The sequence below is a fragment of the Elgaria multicarinata genome, chromosome 1 (assembly GCF_023053635.1).
Source record: "Elgaria multicarinata webbii isolate HBS135686 ecotype San Diego chromosome 1, rElgMul1.1.pri, whole genome shotgun sequence".
In the NCBI taxonomy this organism is placed as follows: Eukaryota; Metazoa; Chordata; class Lepidosauria; order Squamata; family Anguidae; genus Elgaria; species Elgaria multicarinata.
In genome coordinates, this window is record NC_086171.1 from 72,158,718 (window position 1) to 72,186,453 (window position 27,736).

At 46.1% G+C, this 27,736-nt stretch overlaps 14 non-coding genes and 1 pseudogene across 14 annotated transcripts; all 15 read left to right on the forward strand.

Moving 5' to 3' along the window:
* Nucleotides 1–1,514: 1,514 nt before the first annotated feature.
* On the forward strand, nucleotides 1,515–1,633 carry LOC134413524 (5S ribosomal RNA). The gene has a single exon (XR_010026530.1). It is a non-coding gene; the product is annotated as a 5S ribosomal RNA (ribosomal RNA).
* Nucleotides 1,634–3,387: 1,754 nt separating this feature from the next.
* Nucleotides 3,388–3,506, forward strand: LOC134413536 (5S ribosomal RNA). Its single transcript, XR_010026541.1, has one exon. It is a non-coding gene; the product is annotated as a 5S ribosomal RNA (ribosomal RNA).
* Nucleotides 3,507–4,234: 728 nt separating this feature from the next.
* LOC134413548 (5S ribosomal RNA) lies at nucleotides 4,235–4,353 on the forward strand. The gene has a single exon (XR_010026548.1). It is a non-coding gene; the product is annotated as a 5S ribosomal RNA (ribosomal RNA).
* Nucleotides 4,354–5,074: 721 nt separating this feature from the next.
* LOC134413507 (5S ribosomal RNA) lies at nucleotides 5,075–5,193 on the forward strand. Its single transcript, XR_010026514.1, has one exon. It is a non-coding gene; the product is annotated as a 5S ribosomal RNA (ribosomal RNA).
* Nucleotides 5,194–5,916: 723 nt separating this feature from the next.
* On the forward strand, nucleotides 5,917–6,035 carry LOC134413551 (5S ribosomal RNA). The gene has a single exon (XR_010026549.1). It is a non-coding gene; the product is annotated as a 5S ribosomal RNA (ribosomal RNA).
* A 723-nt stretch (nucleotides 6,036–6,758) lies between these two features.
* On the forward strand, nucleotides 6,759–6,877 carry LOC134413529 (5S ribosomal RNA). Its single transcript, XR_010026534.1, has one exon. It is a non-coding gene; the product is annotated as a 5S ribosomal RNA (ribosomal RNA).
* Nucleotides 6,878–7,600: 723 nt separating this feature from the next.
* LOC134413439 (5S ribosomal RNA) lies at nucleotides 7,601–7,719 on the forward strand. The gene has a single exon (XR_010026467.1). It is a non-coding gene; the product is annotated as a 5S ribosomal RNA (ribosomal RNA).
* A 5,836-nt stretch (nucleotides 7,720–13,555) lies between these two features.
* LOC134413545 (5S ribosomal RNA) lies at nucleotides 13,556–13,664 on the forward strand (annotated as a pseudogene).
* A 717-nt stretch (nucleotides 13,665–14,381) lies between these two features.
* On the forward strand, nucleotides 14,382–14,500 carry LOC134413523 (5S ribosomal RNA). The gene has a single exon (XR_010026529.1). It is a non-coding gene; the product is annotated as a 5S ribosomal RNA (ribosomal RNA).
* Nucleotides 14,501–16,238: 1,738 nt separating this feature from the next.
* On the forward strand, nucleotides 16,239–16,357 carry LOC134413531 (5S ribosomal RNA). Its single transcript, XR_010026536.1, has one exon. It is a non-coding gene; the product is annotated as a 5S ribosomal RNA (ribosomal RNA).
* A 724-nt stretch (nucleotides 16,358–17,081) lies between these two features.
* Nucleotides 17,082–17,200, forward strand: LOC134413526 (5S ribosomal RNA). Its single transcript, XR_010026531.1, has one exon. It is a non-coding gene; the product is annotated as a 5S ribosomal RNA (ribosomal RNA).
* Nucleotides 17,201–18,943: 1,743 nt separating this feature from the next.
* Nucleotides 18,944–19,062, forward strand: LOC134413534 (5S ribosomal RNA). Its single transcript, XR_010026539.1, has one exon. It is a non-coding gene; the product is annotated as a 5S ribosomal RNA (ribosomal RNA).
* Nucleotides 19,063–20,808: 1,746 nt separating this feature from the next.
* On the forward strand, nucleotides 20,809–20,927 carry LOC134413448 (5S ribosomal RNA). The gene has a single exon (XR_010026472.1). It is a non-coding gene; the product is annotated as a 5S ribosomal RNA (ribosomal RNA).
* A 727-nt stretch (nucleotides 20,928–21,654) lies between these two features.
* Nucleotides 21,655–21,773, forward strand: LOC134413533 (5S ribosomal RNA). Its single transcript, XR_010026538.1, has one exon. It is a non-coding gene; the product is annotated as a 5S ribosomal RNA (ribosomal RNA).
* A 4,162-nt stretch (nucleotides 21,774–25,935) lies between these two features.
* LOC134413537 (5S ribosomal RNA) lies at nucleotides 25,936–26,054 on the forward strand. The gene has a single exon (XR_010026542.1). It is a non-coding gene; the product is annotated as a 5S ribosomal RNA (ribosomal RNA).
* Nucleotides 26,055–27,736: the final 1,682 nt, after the last annotated feature.

Genomic DNA, 27,736 nt, shown 5'->3' on the forward strand with positions numbered 1-27,736 from the left:
ATAAAATGCCATGAATGAGGCAGGGCAATTGCACAGTAAAAGCCTCACCTGGAAGCAGCCTGTAACTCCAGTCTACTGAACTATTTGAAGACTCAGCTGTGTGGTATACGTTTTCTTACACTTTGTTTGGAGTGTGCACACAAAGTGATGTGGTTGAAGCGAGTGTAACAGGCCAGGATCTCTTCTTGATCCTCCCAGAGTGCCGGACACGGAATAACAGCCTCAAATTAAAGGAAGCCAGATTCCGGCTGGACATCAGGAAAAACTTCTTGACTGTTAGAGCAATACGACAATGGAATCAGTTACCTAGGGAGGTTGTGGGCTCTCCCATACTAGAGGCCTTCAAGAGGCAGCTGGACAACCATCTGTCAGGGATGCTTTAGGGTGGATTCTTACATTGAGCAGGGGGTTGGACTCGATGGCCTTGTAGGCCCCTTCCAACTCTGCTATTCTATGATTCTATGGAAGTCCCATAGAGGGACTTTTTTGCTCCATGTCACTGTTAGTCTATATGTTCATCCCTTAATTTAATTTTTTTTAAAATGGAAATTAAAAAATGCTTACATCAGCGTAAGTTTTAAAGATAAATAGATCAAAATTGGTACAGTGATAGCACTTTAGTAGGGTTTTTAGCATGCCAAGTTTGAATCATATTGGTTTATCCCTTGAATTTTTAATGATTTTTTAATTTCCCCCTTTCAAGTTCAACAAATAGAGATCTGCTGGTTCCATTACTCAAGACTAAATCCCATTGCTTTCAACTGCATTTACATCCAAGTCATACTAAAATCTTATGCATGCTTCCCTTTGAGTAAACTCCATTGAACAGAGAGAGACTTATTTCAGAGTAAACAGAAGTAAGACCTCAGAAGTAAGCATAGGGTTGCAGAGCACATCTTTCGAGTTTGCTGTTTTAGACTTTTTTTTAATGTATATTAAAAGAATTCTTTAAAATCAAGAGATGATCCAATATGATTCAAACTTGGCTGGCTAAAGCCTTCCTTAAGAGCTATCACTGTGCCAATTTTGATCTTGTTAAAAACGAGGGAGCTGCGGACAAGGAGGGTGCATTTTCCGCATTTCTTTTAAGGTGAAAATGCCTACTAAGGAGTAAGAAAATAGAGTTAAATGGGACCTCTCTCCCTCCCCCTTCACAGTTGAGTGGAGCCTGAGGATGTTTTGCCGACGCTTGGGAAATACTGGGCAGCGGCTATTGGTGGATAGAAGCTGTAGGAGTTGAGTTTCCCAGGGAGGGGCTGCTGTAGGACTGTGTTTGTGGTTGCTCCATGGACTGGGTTGGAGGTGGCGACAGAGGTGGCGGTGGCAATAATCACCGAGGCCTGAGAAGATGGGAACGGTGCAGCTGTGTGTTTGTGCTCCATGGACTGCTGTGTAGGAGCAGGAAGAAGTCCTGAGAGGAAGGCAGTCATCTGGAAAAAGCAGGCAGAATTGCTTTGTGAAGGGGTACTAGAGGCTACTTTAGCTTGAAGTGAGGGAAAGGAGGCAGTGTTGCTGCCTACGGCCATACTACCTTGAACACGCCCGATCTCGTCTGATCTCGGAAGCTAAGCAGGGTCAGGCCTGGTTAGTACCTGGATGGGAGACCGCCTGGGAATACCGGGTGCTGTAGGCTTTTTTTTTTTTTTTTTGCCCTTTGCGCCTGGATCTGGCCACCTACTTTTTACGGCCCAGCTAGCACCCTCCCAAGTGGCTGCAGTGGGCCACAGTGGTTCCGTCCGTGTGCCGAAGGCCTATCACCCGAGCCCTGAGACATTGGGGTAAGCATTTGTGTTCGGAAGGGCATAGCCGGTGCCCCATGTGCAAGAGTCCTTGAAAAGCCTGGGGGCTGGACCGAAGTTTATTCACCAAGCATCCCTGGAAGGTGTGTTAATTGTTATAATTGTTAATTGTTATAATTATAATTAAACAAGTATATAATATAATTGTTAATTGTTAATTGTCAGCCAATTAAAACCAGTGCACAAAACTGATTCATGCCATTAGAAAATCAATGAAGGTGGTCAGTTCCCATCCTTTGCACCAAGGTAACCAAAATGCTTACATCTGCATAAGCTTTAAAGATAAAGAGATCAAACTTGGCACAGTGATAGCTCTTAAGGAAGTCTTTAGCTACTCCAAGTTTGAATCATTTTGGTTCATCCCTTGATTTAATTTTTTTAAAAAGGGAAATTCAAAAATGCTTACATCTGCGTAAGTTTTAAAGATAAATAGATCAAAATTGGCACAGATAGCACTTTAGTAGGGTTTTTAGCATGCCAAGTTTGAATCATATTGGTTTATCCCTTGATTTTTTAATGATTTTTTTAATTTCCCCACTTAAACCCATTTTCCTGGTAGTCCACAAGTGCGAAGGATCGATCTTCCATTCCTTTGGTCATGGGAAGCTGTGCATCTCCAAGTTCATAAAATTCTGCTGGTTCCATTACTCAAGACTAAATCCCATTGCTTTCAACTGCATTTACATCCAAGTCATACTAAAATCTTATGCATGTTTCCCTTTGAGTAAACTCCATTGAACAGAGAGAGACTTATTTCGGAGTAAACAGAAGTAAGACCTCAGAAGTAAGCATAGGGTTGCAGAGCACATCTTTCCAGTTTGCTGTTTTAGACTTTTTTAAAAAAGCTTCTGAGTGACCACACTATTAACAGTCAGTTCTATATGTGTTTATTCAGAAGTAAGCCTCTCCCCGTGCAATGGGGTTTACTCAAAGGGAGTATTTTGATCTATTTCTCTTTAAAGCTTACGCAGCTGTAAGCATTTTTAAAATGTACATTTAAAAAATTCTTTAAAATCAAGAGATGACCCAATCTGATTCCAACTTGGCTGGCTAAAGCCCTCCTTAAGAGCTATCACTTTGCCAATTTTGATCTCTTTATCTTTAAAAACGAGGGAGCTGCGGACAAGGAGGGTGCATTTTCCGCATTTCTTTTAAGGTGAAAATGCCTACTAAGGAGTAAGAAAATAGAGTTAAATGGGACCTCTCTCCCTCCCCCTTCACAGTTGAGTGGAGCCTGAGGATGTTTTGCCGACGCTTGGGAAATACTGGGCAGCAGCTATTGGTGGTAAGGAGCTGTAGGAGTTGAGTTTCCCAGGGAGGGGCTGCTGTAGGACTGTGTTTGTGTTTGCTCCATGGACTGGGTTGGAGGCGGCGACAGAGGTGGCGGTGGCAATAAACACCGAGGCCTGAGAAGATGGGAACAGTGCAGCTGTGTGTTTGTGTCTTTGTGCTCCATGGACTGCTGCGTAGGAGCAGGAAGAAGTCCTGAGAGGAAGGCAGTCATCTGGAAAAAGCAGGCAGAATTGCTTTGTGAAGGGGTACTAGAGGCTGCTTCAGCTTGAAGTGAGGGAAAGGAGGCAGTGTTGCTGCCTACGGCCATACTACCTTGAACACGCCCGATCTCGTCTGATCTCGGAAGCTAAGCAGGGTCAGGCCTGGTTAGTACCTGGATGGGAGACCGCCTGGGAATACCGGGTGCTGTAGGCTTTTTTTTTTTTTTTTTTTTGCCCTTTGCGCCTGGATCTGGCCACCTACTTTTTACGGCCCAGCCAGCACCCTCCCAAGTGGCTGCAGTGGGCCACAGTGATTCTGCCCGCGTGCCGAAGGCCTATCCCAGAGCCCTGAGACGTTGGGGTAAGCATTTGTGTTCGGAAGCGCATAGCCGGCGCCCCATGTGCAAGAGTCCTTGAAAAGCCTGGGGGCTGAACCGACGTTTATTGACGAAGCATCCCTGAAAAGTGTGTTAATTGTTCTGAAGAGTAAAGGGTGCTGTGGGAATCAAGAGAAGGGACAGATCCCATCCTTTGGAGTAAATGGAGAGTAAATGGTGCTGTGGGTATGGAGAGGAAGGACAAGTCTCTCTTTGTGTCTGCTCCTTTGCTCTTGCCCCGTCCTGGGGCTGCCTGCTGCCCTCTCCCCTAACAGACTGTGGCGGCTGGCTGGGAATGTTCTCCTCCATGAGATGCACTGTAAGAGGCCGGCACTTGGGAAATGACATCAGTGTCTGTTGGGGGCTGAGAGGTGCGGGAGCTAGTTTTGCCGGGGAGGCTCCTGTGCAGGTGTGTGTTCGTACCTACATGCTCCATGGACTGTTGCATAGGAGCAGGAAAAAATCCTGAGAAGGCTGCCTTCCAGAAGAAGCAGGCAGAGCTGGCTTGTGTAGGGGCACTGAGGGCTGTTTCGGCTTGAAGTGAGGGAAAGGAGGCAGTGTTGCTGCCTACGGCCATACTACCTTGAACACGCCCGATCTCGTCTGATCTCGGAAGCTAAGCAGGGTCAGGCCTGGTTAGTACCTGGATGGGAGACCGCCTGGGAATACCGGGTGCTGTAGGCTTTTTTTTTTTTTGCCCTTTGCGCCTGGATCTGGCCACCTACTTTTTACGGCCCAGCCAGCAACCTCCCAAGTGGCTGCAGTGGGCCACAGTGATTCTGCCCGCGTGCCGAAGGCCTATCCCAGAGCCCTGAGACGTTGGGGTAAGCATTTGTGTTCGGAAGCGCATAGCCGGCGCCCCATGTGCAAGAGTCCTTGAAAAGCCTGGGGGCTGAACCGACGTTTATTGACGAAGCATCCCTGAAAAGTGTGTTAATTGTTCTGAAGAGTAAAGGGTGCTGTGGGAATCGAGAGAAGGGACAGATCCCATCCTTTGGAGTAAATGGAGGGTAAATGGTGCTGTGGGTATGGAGAGGAAGGACAAGTCTCTCTTTGTGTCTGCTCCTTTGCTCTTGCCCCGTCCTGGGGCTGCCTGCTGCCCTCTCCCCTAACAGACTGTGGCGGCTGGCTGGGAATGTTCTCCTCCATGAGATGCACTGTAAGAGGCCGGCACTTGGGAAATGACATCAGTGTCTGTTGGGGGCTGAGAGGTGCGGGAGCTAGTTTTACCGGGGAGGCTCCTGTGCAGGTGTGTGTTCGTACCTACATGCTCCATGGACTGTTGCATAGGAGCAGGAAAAAATCCTGAGAAGGCTGCCTTCCAGAAGAAGCAGGCAGAGCTGGCTTGTGTAGGGGCACTGAGGGCTGTTTCGGCTTGAAGTGAGAGAAAGCGGGCAGTGTTGCTGCCTATGGCCATACTACCTTGAACACGCCCGATCTCGTCTGATCTCGGAAGCTAAGCAGGGTCAGGCCTGGTTAGTACCTGGATGGGAGACCGCCTGGGAATACCGGGTGCTGTAGGCTTTTTTTTTTTTTTTGCCCTTTGCGCCTGGATCTGGCCACCTACATTTTACGGCCCAGCCAGCAACCTCCCAAGTGGCTGCAGTGGGCCACAGTGATTCTGCCCGCGTGCCGAAGGCCTATCCCAGAGCCCTGAGACGTTGGGGTAAGCATTTGTGTTCGGAAGTGCATAGCCGGCGCTCCATGTGCAAGAGTCCTTGAAAAGCCTGGGGGCTGGACGGACGTTTATTGACGAAGCATCCCTGAAAAGTGTGTTAATTGTTCTGAAGAGTAAAGGGTGCTGTGGGAATCGAGAGAAGGGACAGATCCCATCCTTTGGAGTAAATGGAGAGTAAATGGTGCTGTGGGTATGGAGAGGAAGGACAAGTCTCTCTTTGTGTCTGCTCCTTTGCTCTTGCCCCGTCCTGGGGCTGCCTGCTGCCCTCTCCCCTAACAGACTGTGGCGGCTGGCTGGGAATGTTCTCCTCCATGAGATGCACTGTAAGAGGCCGGCACTTGGGAAATGACATCAGTGTCTGTTGGGGGCTGAGAGGTGCGGGAGCTAGTTTTGCCGGGGAGGCTCCTGTGCAGGTGTGTGTTCGTACCTACATGCTCCATGGACTGTTGCATAGGAGCAGGAAAAAATCCTGAGAAGGCTGCCTTCCAGAAGAAGCAGGCAGAGCTGGCTTGTGTAGGGGCACTGAGGGCTGTTTCGGCTTGAAGTGAGACAAAGCGGGCAGTGTTGCTGCCTACGGCCATACTACCTTGAACACGCCCGATCTCGTCTGATCTCGGAAGCTAAGCAGGGTCAGGCCTGGTTAGTACCTGGATGGGAGACCGCCTGGGAATACCGGGTGCTGTAGGCTTTTTTTTTTTTTTTGCCCTTTGCGCCTGGATCTGGCCACCTACTTTTTACGGCCCAGCCAGCAACCTCCCAAGTGGCTGCAGTGGGCCACAGTGATTCTGCCCGCGTGCCGAAGGCCTATCCCAGAGCCCTGAGACGTTGGGGTAAGCATTTGTGTTCGGAAGCGCATAGCCGGCGCCCCATGTGCAAGAGTCCTTGAAAAGCCTGGGGGCTGAACCGACGTTTATTGACGAAGCATCCCTGAAAAGTGTGTTAATTGTTCTGAAGAGTAAAGGGTGCTGTGGGAATCGAGAGAAGGGACAGATCCCATCCTTTGGAGTAAATGGAGAGTAAATGGTGCTGTGGGTATGGAGAGGAAGGACAAGTCTCTCTTTGTGTCTGCTCCTTTGCTCTTGCCCCGTCCTGGGGCTGCCTGCTGCCCTCTCCCCTAACAGACTGTGGCGGCTGGCTGGGAATGTTCTCCTCCATGAGATGCACTGTAAGAGGCCGGCACTTGGGAAATGACATCAGTGTCTGTTGGGGGCTGAGAGGTGCGGGAGCTAGTTTTACCGGGGAGGCTCCTGTGCAGGTGTGTGTTCGTACCTACATGCTCCATGGACTGTTGCATAGGAGCAGGAAAAAATCCTGAGAAGGCTGCCTTCCAGAAGAAGCAGGCAGAGCTGGCTTGTGTAGGGGCACTGAGGGCTGTTTCGGCTTGAAGTGAGAGAAAGCGGGCAGTGTTGCTGCCTATGGCCATACTACCTTGAACACGCCCGATCTCGTCTGATCTCGGAAGCTAAGCAGGGTCAGGCCTGGTTAGTACCTGGCTGGGAGACCGCCTGGGAATACCGGGTGCTGTAGGCTTTTTTTTTTTTTTTGCCCTTTGCGCCTGGATCTGCCCACCTACATTTTACGGCCCAGCCAGCAACCTCCCAAGTGGCTGCAGTGGGCCACAGTGATTCTGCCCGCGTGCCGAAGGCCTATCCCAGAGCCCTGAGACGTTGGCGTAAGCATTTGTGTTCGGAAGTGCATAGCCGGCGCTCCATGTGCAAGAGTCCTTGAAAAGCCTGGGGGCTGGACGGACGTTTATTGACGAAGCATCCCTGAAAAGTGTGTTAATTGTTCTGAAGAGTAAAGGGTGCTGTGGGAATCGAGAGAAGGGACAGATCCCATCCTTTGGAGTAAATGGAGAGTAAATGGTGCTGTGGGTATGGAGAGGAAGGACAAGTCTCTCTTTGTGTCTGCTCCTTTGCTCTTGCCCCGTCCTGGGGCTGCCTGCTGCCCTCTCCCCTAACAGACTGTGGCGGCTGGCTGGGAATGTTCTCCTCCATGAGATGCACTGTAAGAGGCCGGCACTTGGGAAATGACATCAGTGTCTGTTGGGGGCTGAGAGGTGCGGGAGCTAGTTTTGCCGGGGAGGCTCCTGTGCAGGTGTGTGTTCGTACCTACATGCTCCATGGACTGTTGCATAGGAGCAGGAAAAAATCCTGAGAAGGCTGCCTTCCAGAAGAAGCAGGCAGAGCTGGCTTGTGTAGGGGCACTGAGGGCTGTTTCGGCTTGAAGTGAGACAAAGCGGGCAGTGTTGCTGCCTACGGCCATACTACCTTGAACACGCCCGATCTCGTCTGATCTCGGAAGCTAAGCAGGGTCAGGCCTGGTTAGTACCTGGATGGGAGACCGCCTGGGAATACCGGGTGCTGTAGGCTTTTTTTTTTTTTTTCCCTTTGCGCCTGGATCTGGCCACCTACTTTTTACGGCCCAGCCAGCAACCTCCCAAGTGGCTGCAGTGGGCCACAGTGGTTCTGCCCGTGTGCCGAAGGCCTATCCCAGAGGCTGAGACATTGGGGTAAGCATTTGTGTTCGGAAGGGCATAGCCGGTGCCCCATGTGCAAGAGTCCTTGAAAAGCCTGGGGGTTGGACCGAAGTTTATTGACGAAGCATCCCTGGAAGGTGTGTTAATTGTTATAATTGTTAATTGTTATAATTAAACAATTATATAATATAATTGTTAATTGTTAATTGTCAACCAATTAAAACCAGTGCACAAAACTGATTCATTCTATTAGAAAATCTATGAAGGTGGTCAGTTCCCTTCCTTTGCACCAAGGTAACCAAAATGCTTACATCTGCATAAGCTTTAAAGATAAAGAGATCAAACTTGGCACAGTGATAGCTCTTAAGGAAGTCTTTAGCTACTCCAAGTTTGAATCATATTGTTTCATCCCTTGATTTAATTTTTTTAGAAAGGGAAATTCAAAAATGCTTACATCTGCGTAAGCTTTAAAGATAAAGAGATCAAACTTGGCACAGTGATAGCTCTTAAGGAAGTCTTTCGCTACTCCAAGTTTGAATCATATTGGCTCATCCCTTGATTTAATTTTTTTTAAAAGGGAAATTCAAAAATGCTTACATCTGCGTAAGTTTTAAAGATAAATAGATCAAAATTGGCACAGTGATAGCACTTTAGTAGGGTTTTTAGCATGCCAAGTTTCAATAACAACAGTTTATTGCGGTCAATAGACCATTCCAGCTGATAAAAATTTTACATACAGCAAACTGAACATACCATTAACTATTAACTATTAAAAGTCAGGCGATCATAGAAGATCTAAAAGAAATGGCCAGGTTCAAAAACTTGGCCACTTGCTCAGTGGTTGATTTGTCTATATTACAAAGTAAAAGAGACGTTAAGAATTCAGTTGGGTGACCAGGATAAAATTGTAAAATAGGGTTTAGAAGATCATTTCTAGCCCCTAGATAAAATCTGCAAAACAGTAAAACATGAGATACAGTTTTCATTTCACTATTGTTGCAGGGGCAGCATCTGTTGAGCACTGGAATTTTATTAAATCTGCCCTCCAAAAGTTTGGAGGGAAGAACATTAAGTCTGGCTAATGAGAATGCTCTCCTGTATTTAGGAATAGACAACCAGCGTAGATAAGGCATCCCATCTTTACAAAAGGAGGCTGGTAGTCCTAGGGACAGGGGGGAGCATGGGGCCCCGTGCAGCACTCTGAAGGACTTGCATATCTATAACAAGCAGTCTCTGTTTCACTACTGATTTGGCACTAGCTAAATCCCTTGATAGTAGCTTTTGGGGGGATAGGCCTACTGACTTGATTTTACTAGTCATGGCCTTTGCCCAAGGGGATTCAAAATGGTCTAACAGAATGTTAGATACTAGAGAATTAGATGGAGGTGCCATGTTACAGCGAAGCCAAAAATGGATAACATGAATCCAGGCCAGGCAATTAACAGAATTCAGACCAACTTCTAGTTTAAGAGCAGCTCCAGAAACACACTTGGGAACACCAAATAACATTCTAAGAAAAGAAGACTGAATACCCTCAAGGGAGGATTTAAAGCATGGGAACCAAATTGGAGCCCCATATAAAATCTGAGGGATGATTTTGGCTTTGAAAACCTGGACAGCTGCCGGAATGAATTGCCCGCCCCTTGTAAAAAAGAAGCGAGTAATTGCACCTAGGTGTCGTTCAGCTTTAGTCTTAGAGAGTTTTCCCTGTTCTTTCCAAGAGATGGTTTCATGGAACCATATACCCAAGTATTTATAGGAGCCCACTTGCTCAATCGTGGAATTCTCCATGGCCCAAGAAAATCTAACCTTGCGTTTGGAAAACACCAAAACCTTAGATTTAGTATAATTAATAGAAAGCAAGTTTTCTGAGCAATAGTTTACAAAGCCGCACAGCAATCTCTTGAGGCCCACCCTAGTCTGAGAGATCAGAACTGCATCGTCTGCATACAGAAGCAGAGAAACTTTAGTGTTCAGTATCTTAGGTGGGTGGGACGGGAAGGGCTCCAATGCGTGGGGGAGGTCTGACAAATACAGATTAAATAATAGAGGTGCGAGCACACAGCCTTGTCTAACCCCACATGAAGCAGCAATCTCTTTTGTGTAGTGACCTGATGGGCTGCACCGAACCTGAGCAGTGGTGTTATAGTAAAGAGATTGAATCAAAAACAGGAGTCTCTTATCCATAGAAAGCTGTTCCAATTTGTTCCACAGACGCGGGCGTGATATAGAATCAAAAGCCGATTTTAAATCAATGAAGGCTGCAAAAAGTTTGCCGCCTTTAGGGGCAGAATATTTGTGGGCCAGGTGAGTCAAGACCAGACAGTGGTCAAGGGTTGAGCAGCTGGGTTTAAAACCGATCTGCTCAACACCCAGTCTGTCATGCTCAATGGTCCATGCCTTTAGTTTGAGGCCTAAATAACTGGCATAGATCTTCCCCACTATCGATAACAAACTAATAGGGAGATAATTAGATGGATCATCTTTGCGGCCTTTTTTATATATTGGAATTATAAAAGCTTTCAGCCAAACAGCAGGAATAATGCCTGATTGGTTAATTAAAGAGAATAAAGAGGCCAACAAGGGGGCCCACCAGCTGATGTTACTTTGAATCAGCTCCGATGGTATACCATCAGGGCCGGGAGCCTTACCAGGCTTAAGCTGATGGATTAAGTCTTCCACAGTGGCAGAGTCAACTGGGGGCCATTCCGGGGCAGCGGAAGATAGATAGGGGTGGGGTAATGTATCACTGCTGTCACTAAAAACAGTACGAAAGTGGTTTTCCCAGATACTAGCTGGAATGTAACATTCTGGACTATCACCTCTGTTACTTAGGGCGCCCAATACAAGCTGCCAAAAGGTTTTACAGCTACGGGTTACAGAAGCAGCCAACAACATTTGCCATGCCTCTCGGGTTGCTTCAGTCTTTTTGCGGTGTAACAATTTCTTATACTCTCTCCTAAGCACAAAATATGAGTGTGGGAGTTGGCCATCATTACTCATGCGATAAGCAGAGTAAGCTGCTTGAATACAACTCCAGAGATTAATACACTCCCGGTCGAACCAATTATTCCTACTGGTTCTTGGGCGTGTCACTGTGGTGACAGAATTTTGAAGGGAGGAACTCAAAACCTGTATGATCTTTTCAAAAGCTAGAATGCCCTGTTTAGGAGGGGCGGTTATGGAAATTAAATCAATAGCATCCAAAAGACAGGGAGATTTGATTAGCCTATTAAAAACCATACCGGTTTTATGAGACCATTTAATCCTGTTAGAATTTACTTTTAGAGAACCAGGGGAAGGATAGGGATGAATGGACAGTTTTGAGGAGCCTAAGTTGTCAAGAGAAAGCTCCAGTGGGAGGTGATCACTGTCAGAACGAACTGCTACTTTTAGATTACATCCCCATGATTTAAGCTGTGGGTGTACTAAAATGTAGTCCACTGTGCTTGCTCCCCTAGAAGAAATGTAGGTAAATTCACCCCTGACGTCATCAGCACTGGAACCATTCAGGATACATAAGTTGTTTCTGGAGACAAACTGAAGCAAACAGACTCCAGCAGAATTGACAAAGGAGTCTTTGGAGTTACGCTGGCCAGCTCTGAGTTTGTTGTTGCCCAGCGTGTAAAGACTACCGCTCCTGGAAGTGTCCAGGAGATGAGTCCCAGTTCTTGCATTAAAATCACCTGCAATTATGGAATAGGCTGAGGGGCATTTAGCTGACTGCTCTAAGAAAAAGCCTTCGGCTTGAAGCCATCTGGCCTGTACAGTCTCTTTACATGCTGTCGGAGAAAAGTAAACATTAAATATTAGCAAAGTCAGCTCAACATCTCCCAATTCCAAGACCAGAGCCTGGATGGATGAGGAGTATTTAGGGAGTTCTCTTATCCTGGTGTCAAGGGAAGAAGACACCAGGATACTTAAACCCTCTCTGGCTCTGCCCTTGCCCTTGTTTGGCAGTGCGGGGAGGCAATAGGACACAAAACCGTTTACGTAGATATGGTCATCACACCAAGTCTCCTGAAACAAGACAATGTCAAAGTTGTTAAGGTATGTTAGGAAATCTGGGTCTCTACTTTTGGATTTCCAGCCAGCAATGTTCCAGGACAGGATTTTGAGTGGGCTGTTGACGTGCCCTAAGCATAGTCAATCTAGTTCAAAAATTGTGTCCAACCCTTCCTTCTGATCTCCCAGAACACAACAATTGGATGTAAAAGCGTGGCTGTTGGAGGATGAGGCAATTTGCCTAGCAGAATTTTTGGTCTTTGGCGAACCAATCTCTTTAGGGTCCAGAGACTGCATGGCAATCCAGTCCAGGGTGTTGTGGCTAGAGCATTTCTGCTTTGAAGGAGAAGGTCCTGCTTCTGTAAAAGTGTTCCCAGATGTGGTGGACGGAAACCCGCACCCTTCAGGGTTAGAAGGAGCGGACAGCTGACCAGTCTTTGTTGGAGGTTTAACTATGATCTCAGGATTTAGAACTAAGGTCCCCTTGAGGTTCCTCTGATGGTTGTCTAAGGAATTTTCTGCACAGATTGTGCACCCCATCTTGGCCCAGATATTTTGCTTCTCTTTTGAGGGATCGGTGGTGGAATGACAGTTGTTGGGTTGAGTGTGCTCATGGCCCTGTTGAAGGCATGCCAAGTTTGAATCATATTGGTTTATCCCTTGATTTTTTAATGATTTTTTAAATTTTCCTGGTAGTCCACAAGTGCGAAGGATCGATCTTCCATTCCTTTGATCATGGGAAGCTGTGCATCTCCAAGTTCATAAAATTCTGCTGGTTCCATTACTCAAGACTAAATCCCATTGCTTTCAACTGCATTTACATCCAAGTCATACTAAAATCTTATGCATGTTTCCCTTTGAGTAAACTCCACTGAACAGAGAGAGACTTATTTCGGAGTAAACAGAAGTAAGACCTCAGAAGTAAGCATAGGGTTGCAGAGCACATCTTTCCAGTTTGCTGTTTTAGACTTTTTAAAAAAAGCTTCTGAGTGACCACACTATTAACAGTCAGTTCTATATGTGTTTATTCAGAAGTAAGCCTCTCCCCGTGCAATGGGGTTTACTCAAAGGGAGTATTTTGATCTATTTCTCTTTAAAGCTTACGCAGCTGTAAGCATTTTTAAAATGTACATTTAAAAAATTCTTTAAAATCAAGAGATGACCCAATCTGATTCCAACTTGGCTGGCTAAAGCCCTCCTTAAGAGCTATCACTTTGCCAATTTTGATCTCTTTATCTTTAAAAACGAGGGAGCTGCGGACAAGGAGGGTGCATTTTCCGCATTTCTTTTAAGGTGAAAATGCCTACTAAGGAGTAAGAAAATAGAGTTAAATGGGACCTCTCTCCCTCCCCTTTCACAGTTGAGTGGAGCCTGAGGATGTTTTGCCGACGCTTGAAAATACTGGGCAACAGCTATTGGTGGTAAGGAGCTGTAGGAGTTGAGTTTCCCAAGGAGGGGCTGCTGTAGGACTGTGTTTGTGGTTCCTCCATGGACTGGGTTGGAGGCGGCGACAGAGGTGGCGGTGGCAATAAACACCGAGGCCTGAGAAGATGGGAACAGTGCAGCTGTGTGTTTGTGTCTTTGTGCTGCATGGACTGCTGCGTAGGAGCAGGAAGAAGTCCTGAGAGGAAGGCAGTCATCTGGAAAAAGCAGGCAGAATTGCTTTGTGAAGGGGTACTAGAGGCTGTTTCGGCTTGAAGTGAGACAAAGCGGGCAGTGTTGCTGCCTACGGCCATACTACCTTGAACACGCCTGATCTCGGAAGCTAAGCAGGGTCAGGCCTGGTTAGTACCTGGATGGGAGACCGCCTGGGAATACCGGGTGCTGTAGGCTTTTTTTTTTTTTTTTTGCCCTTTGCGCCTGGATCTGGCCACCTACTTTTTACGGCCCAGCCAGCACCCTCCCAAGTGGCTGCAGTGGGCCACAGTGATTCTGCCCGCGTGCCGAAGGCCTATCCCAGAGCCCTGAGACGTTGGGGTAAGCATTTGTGTTCGGAAGCGCATAGCCGGCGCCCCATGTGCAAGAGTCCTTGAAAAGCCTGGGGGCTGGACGGACGACGAAGCATCCCTGAAAAGTGTGTTAATTGTTCTGAAGAGTAAAGGGTGCTGTGGGAATCGAGAGAAGGGACAGATCCCATCCTTTGGAGTAAATGGAGAGTAAATGGTGCTGTGGGTATGGAGAGGAAGGACAAGTCCCTCTTTGTGTCTGCTCCTTTGCTCTTGCCCCGTCCTGGGGCTGCCTGCTGCCCTCTCCCCTAACAGACTGTGGCGGCTGGCTGGGAATGTTCTCCTCCATGAAATGCACTGTAAGAGGCCGGCACTTGGGAAATGACATCAGTGTCTGTTGGGGTCTGAGTGGTGCGGGAGCTAGTTTTGCCGGGGAGGCTCCTGTGCAGGTGTGTGTTCGTACCTACATGCTCCATGGACTGTTGCGTAGGAGCAGGAAAAATCCTGAGAAGGCTGCCTTCCAGAAGAAGCAGGCAGAGCTGGCTTGTGTAGGGGCACTGAGGGCTGTTTCGGCTTGAAGTGAGACAAAGCGGGCAGTGTTGCTGCCTACGGCCATACTACCTTGAACACGCCCGATCTCGTCTGATCTCGGAAGCTAAGCAGGGTCAGGCCTGGTTAGTACCTGGCTGGGAGACCGCCTGGGAATACCGGGTGCTGTAGGCTTTTTTTTTTTTTGCCCTTTGCGCCTGGATCTGGCCACCTACTTTTTACGGCCCAGCCAGCAACCTCCCAAGTGGCTGCAGTGGGCCACAGTGGTTCTGCCCGTGTGCCGAAGGCCTATTCCAGAGGCTGAGACATTGGGGTAAGCATTTGTGTTCGGAAGGGCATAGCCGGTGCCCCATGTGCAAGAGTCCTTGAAAAGCCTGGGGGCTGGACCGAAGTTTATTCACCAAGCATCCCTGGAAGGTGTGTTAATTGTTATAATTGTTAATTGTTATAATTAAACAATTATATAATATAATTGTTAATTGTTAATTGTCAACCAATTAAAACCAGTGCACAAAACTGATTCATTCTATTAGAAAATCTATGAAGGTGGTCAGTTCCCTTCCTTTGCACCAAGGTAACCAAAATGCTTACATCTGCATAAGCTTTAAAGATAAAGAGATCAAACTTGGCACAGTGATAGCTCTTAAGGAAGTCTTTAGCTACTCCAAGTTTGAATCATCTTGGTTCATCCCTTGATTTAATTTTTTTTTAAAGGAAAATTCAAAAATGCTTACGTCTGCGTAAGTTTTAAAGATAAATAGATCAAAATTGGCACAGTGATAGCACTTTAGTAGGGTTTTTTGCATGCCAAGTTTGAATCATATTGGTTTATCCCTTGATTTTTTAATGATTTTTTCAATTTCCCCACTTAAACCCATTTTCCTGGTAGTCCACAAGTGCGAAGGATCGATCTTCCATTCCTTTGATCATGGGAAGCTGTGCATCTCCAAGTTCATAAAATTCTGCTGGTTCCATTACTCAAGACTAAATCCCATTGCTTTCAACTGCATTTACATCCAAGTCATACCAAAATCTTATGCATGTTTCCCTTTGAGTAAACTCCACTGAACAGAGAGGGACTTATTTCGGAGTAAACAGAAGTAAGACCTCAGAAGTAAGCATAGGGTTGCAGAGCACATCTTTCCAGTTTGCTGTTTTAGACTTTTTAAAAAAAGCTTCTGAGTGACCACACTATTAACAGTCAGTTCTATATGTGTTTATTCAGAAGTAAGCCTCTCCCCGTGCAATGGGGTTTACTCAAAGGGAGTATTTTGATCTATTTCTCTTTAAAGCTTACGCAGCTGTAAGCATTTTTAAAATGTACATTTAAAAAATTCTTTAAAATCAAGAGATGACCCAATCTGATTCCAACTTGGCTGGCTAAAGCCCTCCTTAAGAGCTATCACTTTGCCAATTTTGATCTCTTTATCTTTAAAAACGAGGGAGCTGCGGACAAGGAGGGTGCATTTTCCGCATTTCTTTTAAGGTGAAAATGCCTACTAAGGAGTAAGAAAATAGAGTTAAATGGGACCTCTCTCCCTCCCCCTTCACAGTTGAGTGGAGCCTGAGGATGTTTTGCCGACGCTTGGGAAATACTGGGCAGCAGCTATTGGTGGTAAGGAGCTGTAGGAGTTGAGTTTCCCAGGGAGGGGCTGCTGTAGGACTGTGTTTGTGTTTGCTCCATGGACTGGGTTGGAGGCGGCGACAGAGGTGGCAATAAACACCGAGGCCTGAGAAGATGGGAACAGTGCAGCTGTGTGTTTGTGCCTGTGTGCTGCATGGACTGCTGCGTAGGAGCAGGAAGAAGTCCTGAGAGGAAGGCAGTCATCTGGAAAAAGCAGGCAGAATTGCTTTGTGAAGGGGTACTAGAGGCTGTTTCGGCTTGAAGTGAGACAAAGCGGGCAGTGTTGCTGCCTACGGCCATACTACCTTGAACACGCCCGATCTCGTCTGATCTCGGAAACTAAGCAGGGTCAGGCCTGGTTAGTACCTGGATGGGAGACCGCCTGGGAATACCGGGTGCTGTAGGCTTTTTTTTTTTTTTTTTGCCCTTTGCGCCTGGATCTGGCCACCTACTTTTTACGGCCCAGCCAGCACCCTCCCAAGTGGCTGCAGTGGGCCACAGTGATTCTGCCCGCGTGCCGAAGGCCTATCCCAGAGCCCTGAGACGTTGGGGTAAGCATTTGTGTTCGGAAGCGCATAGCCGGCGCCCCATGTGCAAGAGTCCTTGAAAAGCCTGGGGGCTGGACGGACGTTTATTGACGAAGCATCCCTGAAAAGTGTGTTAATTGTTCTGAAGAGTAAAGGGTGCTGTGGGAATCGAGAGAAGGGACAGATCCCATCCTTTGGAGTAAATGGAGAGTAAATGGTGCTGTGGGTATGGAGAGGAAGGACAAGTCCCTCTTTGTGTCTGCTCCTTTGCTCTTGCCCCGTCCTGGGGCTGCCTGCTGCCCTCTCCCCTAACAGACTGTGGCGGCTGGCTGGGAATGTTCTCCTCCATGAAATGCACTGTAAGAGGCCGGCACTTGGGAAATGACATCAGTGTCTGTTGGGGTCTGAGTGGTGCGGGAGCTAGTTTTGCCGGGGAGGCTCCTGTGCAGGTGTGTGTTCGTACCTACATGCTCCATGGACTGTTGCGTAGGAGCAGGAAAAATCCTGAGAAGGCTGCCTTCCAGAAGAAGCAGGCAGAGCTGGCTTGTGTAGGGGCACTGAGGGCTGTTTCGGCTTGAAGTGAGACAAAGCGGGCAGTGTTGCTGCCTACGGCCATACTACCTTGAACACGCCCGATCTCGTCTGATCTCGGAAGCTAAGCAGGGTCAGGCCTGGTTAGTACCTGGCTGGGAGACCGCCTGGGAATACCGGGTGCTGTAGGCTTTTTTTTTTTTGCCCTTTGCGCCTGGATCTGGCCACCTACTTTTTACGGCCCAGCCAGCAACCTCCCAAGTGGCTGCAGTGGGCCACAGTGGTTCTGCCCGTGTGCCGAAGGCCTATCCCAGAGGCTGAGACATTGGGGTAAGCATTTGTGTTCGGAAGGGCATAGCCGGTGCCCCATGTGCAAGAGTCCTTGAAAAGCCTGGGGGCTGGACCGAAGTTTATTCACCAAGCATCCCTGGAAGGTGTGTTAATTGTTATAATTGTTAATTGTTATAATTAAACAATTATATAATATAATTGTTAATTGTTAATTGTCAACCAATTAAAACCAGTGCACAAAACTGATTCATTCTATTAGAAAATCTATGAAGGTGGTCAGTTCCCTTCCTTTGCACCAAGGTAACCAAAATGCTTACATCTGCATAAGCTTTAAAGATAAAGAGATCAAACTTGGCACAGTGATAGCTCTTAAGGAAGTCTTTAGCTACTCCAAGTTTGAATCATCTTGGTTCATCCCTTGATTTAATTTTTTTTAAAAGGAAAATTCAAAAATGCTTACGACTGCGTAAGTTTTAAAGATAAATAGATCAAAATTGGCACAGTGATAGCACTTTAGTAGGGTTTTTTGCATGCCAAGTTTGAATCATATTGGTTTATCCCTTGATTTTTTAATGATTTTTTCAATTTCCCCACTTAAACCCATTTTCCTGGTAGTCCACAAGTGCGAAGGATCGATCTTCCATTCCTTTGATCATGGGAAGCTGTGCATCTCCAAGTTCATAAAATTCTGCTGGTTCCATTACTCAAGACTAAATCCCATTGCTTTCAACTGCATTTACATCCAAGTCATACCAAAATCTTATGCATGTTTCCCTTTGAGTAAACTCCACTGAACAGAGAGGGACTTATTTCGGAGTAAACAGAAGTAAGACCTCAGAAGTAAGCATAGGGTTGCAGAGCACATCTTTCCAGTTTGCTGTTTTAGACTTTTTAAAAAAAGCTTCTGAGTGACCACACTATTAACAGTCAGTTCTATATGTGTTTATTCAGAAGTAAGCCTCTCCCCGTGCAATGGGGTTTACTCAAAGGGAGTATTTTGATCTATTTCTCTTTAAAGCTTACGCAGCTGTAAGCATTTTTAAAATGTACATTTAAAAAATTCTTTAAAATCAAGAGATGACCCAATCTGATTCCAACTTGGCTGGCTAAAGCCCTCCTTAAGAGCTATCACTTTGCCAATTTTGATCTCTTTATCTTTAAAAACGAGGGAGCTGCGGACAAGGAGGGTGCATTTTCCGCATTTCTTTTAAGGTGAAAATGCCTACTAAGGAGTAAGAAAATAGAGTTAAATGGGACCTCTCTCCCTCCCCCTTCACAGTTGAGTGGAGCCTGAGGATGTTTTGCCGACGCTTGGGAAATACTGGGCAGCAGCTATTGGTGGTAAGGAGCTGTAGGAGTTGAGTTTCCCAGGGAGGGGCTGCTGTAGGACTGTGTTTGTATTTGCTCCATGGACTGGGTTGGAGGCGGCGACAGAGGTGGCGGTGGCAATAAACACCGAGGCCTGAGAAGATGGGAACAGTGCAGCTGTGTGTTTGTGCCTGTGTGCTGCATGGACTGCTGCGTAGGAGCAGGAAGAAGTCCTGAGAGGAAGGCAGTCATCTGGAAAAAGCAGGCAGAATTGCTTTGTGAAGGGGTACTAGAGGCTGTTTCGGCTTGAAGTGAGACAAAGCGGGCAGTGTTGCTGCCTACGGCCATACTACCTTGAACACGCCCGATCTCGTCTGATCTTGGAAACTAAGCAGGGTCAGGCCTGGTTAGTACCTGGATGGGAGACCGCCTGGGAATACCGGGTGCTGTAGGCTTTTTTTTTTTTTTTGCCCTTTGCGCCTGGATCTGCCCACCTACATTTTACGGCCCAGCCAGCACCCTCCCAAGTGGCTGCAGTGGGCCACAGTGGTTCCGTCCGTGTGCCGAAGGCCCATCGCCAGAGCCCTGAAACGTTGGCGTAAGCATTTGTGTTCGGAAGCGCATAGCCGGCGCTCCATGTGCAAGAGTCCTTGAAAAGCCTGGGGGCTGGACGGACGTTTATTGACGAAGCATCCCTGAAAAGTGTGTTAATTGTTATAATTGTTAATTGTTATAATTAAACAATTATATTATATAATTGTTAATTGTTAATTGTCAGCCAATTAAAACCAGTGCACAAAACTGATTCATTCTATTAGAAAATCTATGAAGGTGGTCAGTTCCCTTCCTTTGCACCAAGGTAACCAAAATGCTTACATCTGCATAAGCTTTAAAGATAAAGAGATCAAACTTGGCACAGTGATAGCTCTTAAGGAAGTCTTTAGCTACTCCAAGTTTGAATCATCTTGGTTCATCCCTTGATTTAATTTTTTTTAAAAGGGAAATTTAAAAATGCTTACATCTGCGTAAGTTTTAAAGATAAATAGATCAAAATTGGCACAGATAGCACTTTAGTAGGGTTTTTAGCATGCCAAGTTTGAATCATATTGGTTTATCCCTTGATTTTTTAATGATTTTTTTAGTTTCCCCGCTTAAACCCATTTTCCTGGTAGTCCACAAGTGCGAAGGATCGATCTTCCATTCCTTTGGTCATGGGAAGCTGTGCATCTCCAAGTTCATAAAATTCTGCTGGTTCCATTACTCAAGACTAAATCCCATTGCTTTCAACTGCATTTACATCCAAGTCATACTAAAATCTTATGCATGTTTCCCTTTGAGTAAACTCCATTGAACAGAGAGAGACTTATTTCGGAGTAAACAGAAGTAAGACCTCAGAAGTAAGCATAGGGTTGCAGAGCACATCTTTCCAGTTTGCTGTTTTAGACTTTTTAAAAAAAGCTTCTGAGTGACCACACTATTAACAGTCAGTTCTATATGTGTTTATTCAGAAGTAAGCCTCTCCCCGTGCAATGGGGTTTACTCAAAGGGAGTATTTTGATCTATTTCTCTTTAAAGCTTACGCAGCTGTAAGCATTTTTAAAATGTACATTTAAAAAATTCTTTAAAATCAAGAGATGACCCAATCTGATTCCAACGTGGCTGGCTAAAGCCCTCCTTAAGAGCTATCACTTTGCCAATTTTGATCTCTTTATCTTTAAAAACGAGGGAGCTGCGGACAAGGAGGGTGCATTTTCCGCATTTCTTTTAAGGTGAAAATGCCTACTAAGGAGTAAGAAAATAGAGTTAAATGGGACCTCTCTCCCTCCCCCTTCACAGTTGAGTGGAGCCTGAGGATGTTTTGCCGACGCTTGGGAAATACTGGGCAGCAGCTATTGGTGGTAAGGAGCTGTAGGAGTTGAGTTTTCCAGGGAGGGGCTGCTGTAGGACTGTGTTTGTGTTTGCTCCATGGACTGGGTTGGAGGCGGCGACAGAGGTGGTGGTGGCAATAATCACCGAGGCCTGAGAAGATGGGAACAGTGCAGCTGTGTGTTTGTGTCTTTGTGCTCCATGGACTGCTGTGTAGGAGCAGGAAGAAGTCCTGAGAGGAAGGCAGTCATCTGGAAAAAGCAGGCAGAATTGCTTTGTGAAGGGGTACTAGAGGCTGTTTTGGCTTGAAGTGAGGGAAAGGAGGCAGTGTTGCTGCCTACGGCCATACTACCTTGAACACGCCCGATCTCGTCTGATCTCGGAAGCTAAGCAGGGTCAGGCCTGGTTAGTACCTGGATGGGAGACCGCCTGGGAATACCGGGTGCTGTAGGCTTTTTTTTTTTTTTTTTTGCCCTTTGAGCCTGGATCTGGCCACCTACTTTTTACGGCCCAGCCAGCACCCTCCCAAGTGGCTGCAGTGGGCCACAGTGGTTCCGTCCGTGTGCCGAAGGCCTATCGCCAGAGCCCTGAAACGTTGGCGTAAGCATTTGTGTTCGGAAGCGCATAGCCGGCGCTCCATGTGCAAGAGTCCTTGAAAAGCCTGGGGGCTGGACGGACGTTTATTGACGAAGCATCCCTGAAAAGTGTGTTAATTGTTCTGAAGAGTAAAGGGTGCTGTGGGAATCGAGAGAAGGGACAGATCCCATCCTTTGGAGTAAATGGAGAGTAAATGGTGCTGTGGGTATGGAGAGGAAGGACAAGTCTCTCTTTGTGTCTGCTCCTTTGCTCTTGCCCCGTCCTGGGGCTGCCTGCTGCCCTCTCCCCTAACAGACTGTGGCGGCTGGCTGGGAATGTTCTCCTCCATGAGATGCACTGTAAGAGGCCGGCACTTGGGAAATGACATCAGTGTCTGTTGGGGGCTGAGAGGTGCGGGAGCTAGTTTTGCCGGGGAGGCTCCTGTGCAGGTGTGTGTTCGTACCTACATGCTCCATGGACTGTTGCATAGGAGCAGGAAAAAATCCTGAGAAGGCTGCCTTCCAGAAGAAGCAGGCAGAGCTGGCTTGTGTAGGGGCACTGAGGGCTGTTTCGGCTTGAAGTGAGAGAAAGCGGGCAATGTTGCTGCCTACGGCCATACTACCTTGAACACGCCTGATCTTGTCTGATCTCGGAAGCTAAGCAGGGTCAGGCCTGGTTAGTACCTGGATGGGAGACCGCCTGGGAATACCGGGTGCTGTAGGCTTTTCCCCCCCCCCCTTTGTGCCTGGATCTGGCCACCTACTTTTTATGGCCCAGCCAGTAACCTCCCAAGTGGCTGCAGTGGGCCACAGTGGTTCTGCCCATGTACCGAAGGCCTATCCCAGAGGCTGAGACATTGGGGTAAGCATTTGTGTTCAGAAGGGCATAGCCGGTGCCCCATGTGCAAGAGTCCTTGAAAAGCCTGGGGGCTGGACTGAAGTTTATTCACCAAGCATCCCTGGAATGTGTGTTAATTGTTATAATTGTTAATTGTTATAATTATAATTAAACAATTATATAATATAATTGTTAATTGTTAATTGTCAACCAATTAAAACCAGTGCACAAAACTGATTCATTCTATTAGAAAATCTATGAAGGTGGTCAGTTCCCTTCCTTTGCACCAAGGTAACCAAAATGCTTACATCTGCATAAGCTTTAAAGATAAAGAGATCAAACTTGGCACAGTGATAGCTTTTAAGGAAGTCTTTAGCTACTCCAAGTTTGAATCATATTGGTTCATCCCTTGATTTAATTTTTTTTTAAAAGGGAAATTCAAAAATGCTTACATCTGCGTAAGCTTTAAAGATAAAGAGATCAAACTTGGCACAGTGATAGCTCTTAAGGAAGTCTTTAGCTACTCCAAGTTTGAATCATATTGGTTCATCCCTTGATTTAATTTTTTTTAAAAGGGAAATTCAAAAATGCTTACATCTGCGTAAGTTTTAAAGATAAAGAGATCAAAATTGGCACAGTGATAGCACTTTAGTAGGGTTTTTTCATGCCAAGTTTGAATCATATTGGTTTATCCCTTGATTTTTTAATGATTTTTTTAATTTCCCCACTTAAACCCATTTTCCTGGTAGTCCACAAGTGCGAAGGATCGATCTTCCATTCCTTTGGTCATGGGAAGCTGTGCATCTCCAAGTTCATAAAATTCTGCTGGTTCCATTACTCAAGACTAAATTGGGAATACCGGGTGCTGTAGGCTTTTTTTTTTTTGCCCTTTGCGCCTGGATCTGGCCACCTACTTTTTACGGCCCAGCCAGCACCCTCCCAAGTGGCTGCAGTGGGCCACAGTGATTCTGCCCGTGTGCCGAAGGCCTATCCCAGAGCCCTGAGACATTGGGGTAAGCATTTGTGTTCGGAAGGGCATAGCCGGTGCCCCATGTGCAAGGGTCCTTGAAAAGCCTGGGGGCTGGACCGAAGTTTATTCACCAAGCATCCCTGGAAGGTGTGTTAATTGTTATAATTGTTAATTGTTATAATTAAACAATTATATAATATAATTGTTAATTGTTAATTGTCAACCAATTAAAACCAGTGCACAAAACTGATTCATTCTATTAGAAAATCTATGAAGGTGGTCAGTTCCCTTCCTTTGCACCAAGGTAACCAAAATGCTTACATCTGCATAAGCTTTAAAGATAAAGAGATCAAACTTGGCACAGTGATAGCTCTTAAGGAAGTTTTAGCTACTCCAAGTTTGAATCATCTTGGTTCATCCCTTGATTTATTTTTTTTTAAAAGGGAAATTCAAAAATGCTTACATCTGCGTAAGTTTTAAAGATAAAGAGATCAAAATTGGCACAGTGATAGCACTTTAGTAGGGTTTTTTCATGCCAAGTTTGAATCATATTGGTTTATCCCTTGATTTTTTAATGATTTTTTTGATTTCCCCACTTAAATCCATTTTCCTGGTAGTCCACAAGTGCGAAGGATCGATCTTCCATTCCTTTGGTCATGGGAAGCTGTGCATCTCCAAGTTCATAAAATTCTGCTGGTTCCATTACTCAAGACTAAATCCCATTGCTTTCAACTGCATTTACATCCAAGTCATACTAAAATCTTATGCATGTTTCCCTTTGAGTAAACTCCATTGAACAGAGAGAGACTTATTTCGGAGTAAACAGAAGTAAAACCTCAGAAGTGTTAGATATAGAATATGTTGCTTTTTTCAATTTATGAGTATATTGTAAAGAGATATAACCAATGGATTATATAGATGTTATAAGGGAAATATAGTAGATAATGCATTATTAAAACATTTTGTGAGAGTTTCTGAAATGGGTCAGCTAAAAGGAAAGTTGGTCTTTTCAGCTGGGATGGCGAAGACGGCGAGGGGCAGGGGGATATGACCTAGCAGAGGGAAGGTCATATTATTATAACAGAGATAACATGAGTAACGGAATTGTGTGTTAGACTTACTGGAGCCCCTCAGAATTTATGAGTTTGAGGTTAAATACCTATGTGAACTGTCAGAATTTATGTTTTTGAGGTTATGATAGGGGAAGAGAAACAAATCTGTTGTTTGAACTCATGACCTTATGGGGGGGACGTGATGAAGAGGAATAAAGAAAGGTGTGCCCAGAAAGAATAAAACCTATATGTGGACATAAGTAAGTAATAGTGTGTGGAATATCAAATGAAATGAAAAAGCAAGTAAACAAGGGAGGAGTTACAAGGCGTACCGGGATAGGCTGTAACCCCTTTAGTCTCTGACCAATGGAGAGACTGGGGAGGGACTGCTTCGGCCGGGCTAAGGGATAAAAAGACTATGCACTAACTGGTTCGTGTGCCTACCTGCCTAGACACCCAAACTTGCAAGTTTGCTCAATAAAACAGAGTGTTTAAACTTTCACCACTTTGTCCAAGCAATTTCATTTCAAAATCGTGTTTCTAACAGAAGTAAGCATAGGGTTGCAGAGCACATCTTTCCAGTTTGCTGTTTTAGACTTTTTAAAAAAAGCTTCTGAGTGACCACACTATTAACAGTCAGTTCTATATGTGTTTATTCAGAAGTAAGCCTCTCCCCGTGCAATGGGGTTTACTCAAAGGGAGTATTTTGATCTATTTCTCTTTAAAGCTTACGCAGCTGTAAGCATTTTTAAAATGTACATTTAAAAAAATCTTTAAAATCAAGAGATGACCCAATCTGATTCCAACTTGGCTGGCTAAAGCCCTCCTTAAGAGCTATCACTTTGCCAATTTTGATCTCTTTATCTTTAAAAACGAGGGAGCTGCGGACAAGGAGGGTGCATTTTCCGCATTTCTTTTAAGGTGAAAATGCCTACTAAGGAGTAAGAAAATAGAGTTAAATGGGACCTCTCTCCCTCCCCCTTCACAGTTGAGTGGAGCCTGAGGATGTTTTGCCGACGCTTGGGAAATACTGGGCAGCAGCTATTGGTGGTAAGGAGCTGTAGGAGTTGAGTTTCCCAGGGAGGGGCTGCTGTAGGACTGTGTTTGTGGTTGCTCCATGGACTGGGTTGGAGGCGGCGACAGAGGTGGTGGTGGCAATAATCACCGAGGCCTGAGAAGATGGGAACAGTGCAGCTGTGTGTTTGTGTCTTTGTGCTCCATGGACTGCTGTGTAGGAGCAGGAAGAAGTCCTGAGAGGAAGGCAGTCATCTGGAAAAAGCAGGCAGAATACCGGGTCCTGTAGGCATTTTTTTTTTTGCCCTTTGCGCCTGGATCTGGCCACCTACTTTTTACAGCCCAGCCAGCAACCCCCCAAGTGGCTGCAGTGGGCCACAGTGGTTCCGTCCGTGTGCCGAAGGCCCATCGCCAGAGCCCTGAAACGTTGGCGTAAGCATTTGTGTTCGGAAGCGCATAGCCGGCGCTCCATGTGCAAGAGTCCTTGAAAAGCCTGGGGGCTGGACGGACGTTTATTGACGAAGCATCCCTGAAAAGTGTGTTAATTGTTCTGAAGAGTAAAGGGTGCTGTGGGAATCGAGAGAAGGGACAGATCCCATCCTTTGGAGTAAATGGAGAGTAAATGGTGCTGTGGGTATGGAGAGGAAGGACAAGTCTCTCTTTGTGTCTGCTCCTTTGCTCTTGCCCCGTCCTGGGGCTGCCTGCTGCCCTCTCCCCTAACAGACTGTGGCGGCTGGCTGGGAATGTTCTCCTCCATGAGATGCACTGTAAGAGGCCGGCACTTGGGAAATGACATCAGTGTCTGTTGGGGGCTGAGAGGTGCGGGAGCTAGTTTTGCCGGGGAGGCTCCTGTGCAGGTGTGTGTTCGTACCTACATGCTCCATGGACTGTTGCATAGGAGCAGGAAAAAATCCTGAGAAGGCTGCCTTCCAGAAGAAGCAGGCAGAGCTGGCTTGTGTAGGGGCACTGAGGGCTGTTTCGGCTTGAAGTGAGAGAAAGCGGGGAGTGTTGCTGCCTACGGCCATACTACCTTGAACACGCCCGATCTCGTCTGATCTCGGAAACTAAGCAGGGTCAGGCCTGGTTAGTATCTAGATGGGAGACCGCCTGGGAATACCGGGTGCTGTAGGCTTCCCCCCCCCCCCCTTTGTGCCTGGATCTGGCACCTACTTTTTATGGCCCAGCCAGTAACCTCCCAAGTGGCTGCAGTGGGCCACAGTGGTTCTGCCCGTGTGCCGAAGGCCTATCCCAGAGGCTGAGACATTGGGGTAAGCATTTGTGTTCGGAAGGGCATAGCCGGTGCCCCATGTGCAAGAGTCCTTGAAAAGCCTGGGGGCTGGACCGAAGTTTATTCACCAAGCATCCCTGGAAGGTGTGTTAATTGTTATAATTGTTAATTGTTATAATTATAATTAAACAAGTATATAATTTAATTGTTAATTGTTAATTGTCAGCCAATTAAAACCAGTGCACAAAACTGATTCATGCCATTAGACAATCAATGAAGGTGGTCAGTTCCCTTCCTTTGCACCAAGGTAACCAAAATGCTTACATCTGCATAAGCTTTAAAGATAAAGAGATCAAACTTGGCACAGTGATAGCTCTTAAGGAAGTCTTTAGCTACTCCAAGTTTGAATCATTTTGGTTCATCCCTTGATTTAATTTTTTTTAAAAGGGAACTTCAAAAATGCTTACATCTGCGTAAGTTTTAAAGATAAATAGATCAAAATTGGCACAGTGATAGCACTTTAGTAGGGTTTTTAGCATGCCAAGTTTGAATCATATTGGTTTATCCCTTGATTTTTTAATGATTTTTTTAATTTCCCCACTTAAACCCATTTTCCTGGTAGTCCACAAGTGCGAAGGATCGATCTTCCATTCCTTTGGTCATGGGAAGCTGTGCATCTCCAAGTTCATAAAATTCTGCTGGTTCCATTACTCAAGACTAAATCCCATTGCTTTCAACTGCATTTACATCCAAGTCATACTAAAATCTTATGCATGTTTCCCTTTGAGTAAACTCCATTGAACAGAGAGAGACTTATTTCGGAGTAAACAGAAGTAAGACCTCAGAAGTAAGCATAGGGTTGCAGAGCACATCTTTCCAGTTTGCTGTTTTAGACTTTTTAAAAAAAGCTTCTGAGTGACCACACTATTAACAGTCAGTTCTATATGTGTTTATTCAGAAGTAAGCCTCTCCCCGTGCAATGGGGTTTACTCAAAGGGAGTATTTTGATCTATTTCTCTTTAAAGCTTACGCAGCTGTAAGCATTTTTAAAATGTACATTTAAAAAATTCTTTAAAATCAAGAGATGACCCAATCTGATTCCAACTTGGCTGGCTAAAGCCCTCCTTAAGAGCTATCACTTTGCCAATTTTGATCTCTTTATCTTTAAAAACGAGGGAGCTGCGGACAAGGAGGGTGCATTTTCCGCATTTCTTTTAAGGTGAAAATGCCTACTAAGGAGTAAGAAAATAGAGTTAAATGGGACCTCTCTCCCTCCCCCTTCACAGTTGAGTGGAGCCTGAGGATGTTTTGCCGACGCTTGGGAAATACTGGGCAGCAGCTATTGGTGGTAAGGAGCTGTAGGAGTTGAGTTTCCCAGGGAGGGGTTGCTGTAGGACTGTGTTTGTGGTTGCTCCATGGACTGGGTTGGAGGCGGCGACAGTGGTGGCGGTGGCAATAAACACCGAGGCCTGAGAAGATGGGAACAGTGCAGCTGTGTGTTTGTGTCTTTGTGCTCCATGGACTGCTGTGTAGGAGCAGGAAGAAGTCCTGAGAGGAAGGCAGTCATCTGGAGACCGCCTGGGAAT